Source organism: Oncorhynchus nerka, unplaced genomic scaffold (genome assembly GCF_034236695.1).
Source record: "Oncorhynchus nerka isolate Pitt River unplaced genomic scaffold, Oner_Uvic_2.0 unplaced_scaffold_5499, whole genome shotgun sequence".
NCBI lineage: Eukaryota > Metazoa > Chordata > Actinopteri > Salmoniformes > Salmonidae > Oncorhynchus > Oncorhynchus nerka.
The window spans coordinates 7,551-11,713 of record NW_027035814.1 but is presented as its reverse complement, the minus strand read 5'-3'; the positions used below and the strand labels follow the sequence as shown (position 1 = coordinate 11,713).

General features: G+C 44.4%; 1 long non-coding RNA gene across 1 annotated transcript; it reads left to right on the top strand.

Moving 5' to 3' along the window:
- The first annotated feature begins 1,718 nt into the window (after positions 1-1,718).
- Positions 1,719-3,672, top strand: LOC135566366 (uncharacterized). The gene is made up of 3 exons (XR_010462058.1): positions 1,719-1,792; positions 1,964-2,114; positions 2,242-3,672. It is a non-coding gene; the product is annotated as an uncharacterized LOC135566366 (long non-coding RNA).
- Positions 3,673-4,163: the final 491 nt, after the last annotated feature.

Genomic DNA, 4,163 nt, shown 5'->3' with positions numbered 1-4,163 from the left:
GATTCTGTGGAAGGCTTGGCAACAGAGTGCACGTGTTGCAGCAAGCCCAGGCACAACTGGAGGTCTGCTTTATGGAGCGGGCACACCATAAATAAGCATGTAGACTATATCAGTAGGTTAAGGCTACAATATCCTTTCATAGTGTTTATATCAGTACAGCAACATAGGTCTATCAGATAGCGGACGTTACTTTGGAGACATCAGACTACCTTTTCTGGAGACACAGGATAATCAAGTTTCAGTTATGACATCACTTGTTTACAATATTGAGATCGATATACCTACTATGTCAAAAAGTGCGGGCAAATAAGAAGAAAATGTGAGTTGGCCTAGGATAATGTTTTGTTCGTTCTTCATATTAATGTCGCTTCACATTTGTATAATTCTAAAGATGGACGATGAAAGTCTATGAGATGAATATGTAGCCTACAGAATCAGTCATGTTGGGCCTACGGCTAGTTGACTAGTTTAAGGATAGTTTCACAATGTAAATGGATCAAACAAATTTGTTTTAGAGATGAGCTTGATTCAACATTTTTCATGCAAGTGAATTGGCAAAAGGTGGAATTATTACAAACCAAGTGACAGGATGGGGTCTACTATCAAAACCATTACCAAAACCCCACGTCTATAAGGTTTTGTCATGATTGTCTCTGTCTTTGTAGGGGTTACAGGAAGCCCCAGAAAGGACATTCCCTGTATTCTTCAGAGGAAAACTGGGGGAGAAGGTTAGTGTGATAGTATGACATTCCAAAGGATCTGAGATCCTCAATTTCTTTCAAATTAAATGTTACCTAATTATATATTTTTAATGACTTCCTTCCCATTTCCAGTCCTAATTCAAAACCATTCCCACTGTAGTATCCATTGCCCTGACATTGAGGTTTGTTAAAACACAATCCACAGCTCCATCAGGAGACCCCAGGGTTTGACCTGTTGGACCCCAACATGAGAGTCATAGATGTTAGTTATAACTGCCTCCACGACAAACACCTGAAGAGTTTTTTCCGCCATCCGGAAAGGAAGAAGCGGCTAGTGAAGCAAGGCCTCATCACCTCAAATGAGAAGGCAAGGCAGACCTCCCTTTTCTTTCCAAAATCTAAAAGTGACACTTATATGGAACTGAGAAAATTGGACAGGTGTAAGCAATATGATGGCTAGGTGAAATGTTTGCCATTTGCTTAGTTTACACAAATCCAAATCTACATATGGTCATTGTTAGTGCAGGTTGTAAAGAGAATGTGTTCTTAATGTCTTACCTGGTTAAATAAAGGCAAAATCAATCAATATTGGGGTTTCGTGTAGAGGTAGATTTGGGATTGGGTGTTTGTACACATGAACTTCCTCTAAAAATGGCTCTTTTGTGGCTCCTCCTTTCAGGTGCTGTGTTCGTGTAAAGAGTACAATCGCTACAGTAGCTACATCAAGTCAGTTCAGTTGCTGTGGGAGAAGCAGTGCTGTGCCCAGCAGGTTAGAGTGGTCTGCTTTCTAGATGCATAATTATAAAAACACAAATGCTATATTGTAAGACACCTTTCCATGCTTTTATTTCAACTGTTGTATGTAACTTGCTGTCGCTCATGGATCGGGAAAGGGTTTTCTGATCACGTAACAAGACCAGGAAGAACTTGGGAAGGCAAGAGTGAAAATTAATCTCTCTCTCTCTCTCTCAGAAAATGCTTTTGAAGCAGTTCCCTAGTCTTGCAGCAGCAAGGGAGGTTCCGTCCCACATCTCACTGACGGATATTAGAGATTGGCTCATTGCCAAGGGTAGAAACTACTTTAAGAACACGTGAGTGTTTATAGAATCCTTTACTGAAATTTGTTTAAAAAAAACATAAGCAAAGGTGTGGAATCACGTTGACCTCCTATCTATCAATAACTTAAGAAATAGATATGGTGGACAGTTTGAGTTGTAGAAAATTTAAGGTAAATCTTGTTTTATGTTCCCTTGTATGTGAAGGTTTCAGAGTGAAATGGAAGAGGGGAAGAACCTTCACTTGGCTGAACTGGCTTGGGATGTGAAACGACGCCTCAGGCTAAAGGAGCTGGAAAGAGAAGTGTGCAGGGAGCTGCGCCTGGAGCGCCGAATCCGCTGGTCGGTGATTGGACAGGTAAGGATGGAACAGCGGCACTCCTAGGGCTGATATCAACTCACAGTTGCTTAAGCAGCAGTAGGACCTCAGTGTTTCTGTTGGTATCTTCATCCATTTGCCTCTCTTTCTCACCCGTCTCTCTTAGCCTGGTAGCCAGATGGGAGATTGGAGACCCCTGGGCATGGAGACACACACACCTCTGGGAATGGACACTCTTTCCAGTCAAATCTCGACTGAGAACCTCGAGGTTGCTAGGCTACATACTGCCAGACCACATATTGCCAGACCACAAACTACAAGACCACGTTCTGCCAGACCACCAACTGAAAGACCTAGCAGTGGCTCTGATCACTCTGGAACCTTGTCTACTGTGATGACCTGCTCACCACATTCAGCTAGCCCGTCAGTGGTAGGTCACTTTGGTCATGAACATGTTCCCAGCTTTCACTCTTTGGGGGCTGTAGGCATATTACTGCTTCCCTGTCTCCCATCTCCTGGGAAATCCATATCCAAGTACAGTGGCAAGAAAAAGTATGTGAACCCTTTGGAATTACCTGGACTTCTGCGTAAATTGGTCCTAAAATGTTCTCTGATCTTCATCTAAGTCACAACAATAGACAAACAATGATACTTTTTCATGTCTTTATTGAACACACGGTGTAAACATTCACAGTGCAGGGTGGAAAAAGTACTCAGCAAAAAAATAAACTTCCCTTTTTCAGGACCCTGTCTTTCAAAGATAATTCATATAAATCCAAATAACTTCACAGATCTTCATTTTAAAGGGTATAAACACTGTTTCCCATGCTTGTTCAATGAACCATGAACAAATAATGAACATGCGTCTGTGGAACGGTCGTTAAGACACTAACAGCTTACGGATGATAGGCAATTAAGGTCACAGTTATGAAAACTTAGGAAACTAAAGAGGCCTTTATACTAACCTTTCTACTAACACCAAAAGAAAGATGCCCAGGGTTCCTGCTCACCTGCGAGAACGTGCCTTCGGCATGCTGCAAGGAAGCATGAGGACCGCAGATGTGGCCAGGGCAATAAATTGCAATGTCCGTTCTGTGAGACACCTAAGACAGCGCTACAGGGAGACAGGACGGACAGCTGATTGTCCTCGCAGTGGCAGACCTCGTGTAACAACACCTGCACAGGATTGGTACATCTGAACATCACACCTGCGGGCAGGTACAGGATGGTACAACAGCTGCCCGAGTTACACCAGGAACGCACAATCCCTCCATCAGTTCTCAGTTTGTCCGCAATAGGCTGAGAGAGGCTGGACTGAGGGCTTGTAGGCCTGTTGTAAGGAAACCGGCAACAACGTCGCCAATGGGCACAAACCCACCATCGCTGGACCAGACAGGACTGTCAAAAAGTGCTCTTCACTGACGAGGCATGGTTTTGTTTCACCAGGGGTGATGGTCGGATTCGCGTTTATCGTCAAAGGAATGAGCGTTACACCGAGGCCTGTACTCTGGAGCGGTATCGATTTGGAGGTGGAGGGTTCGTCATGGTCTTGGGCGATGTGTCACAGCATCATCGGACTGAGCTTGTTGTCATTGCAGGCGGTCTCAACACTGTGCGTTACAGGGAAGACAACCTCCTTCCAAGTGGGTATCCTTCCTGCAGGCTCATACTAACATGACCTCTTCAGCATGACAATGCCATCAGCCATACTGCCTGCTCTGTGCGTGATTTCCCTGCAAGACAGGAATGTCCGTGTTCTGCCATGGCCAGCGAAGAGCCCATATCTCAATCCCATTGAGCACGTCTGGGACCTGTTGGATCGGAGGGTGAGGGCTAGGAGTAGGGCCACCCCCAGAAATGTCTGGGAACTTGCAGTTGCCTTGGTGAAGAGTGGGGTAACATCTCACAGCAAGAACTGGCACATACTTTTGATTTTGAACCCCCTTTTTGTTCAGGGACACATTATTCCATTTATGTTAGCCACATGTTCAGTTTATGGAAGTGTTTGGGATGAGGCAGTATTTTCGTTCGGATGAAAGCGTGCCCAGAGTAAACTGCCTGCTACTCAGGCCCAGAAGCTAATATATT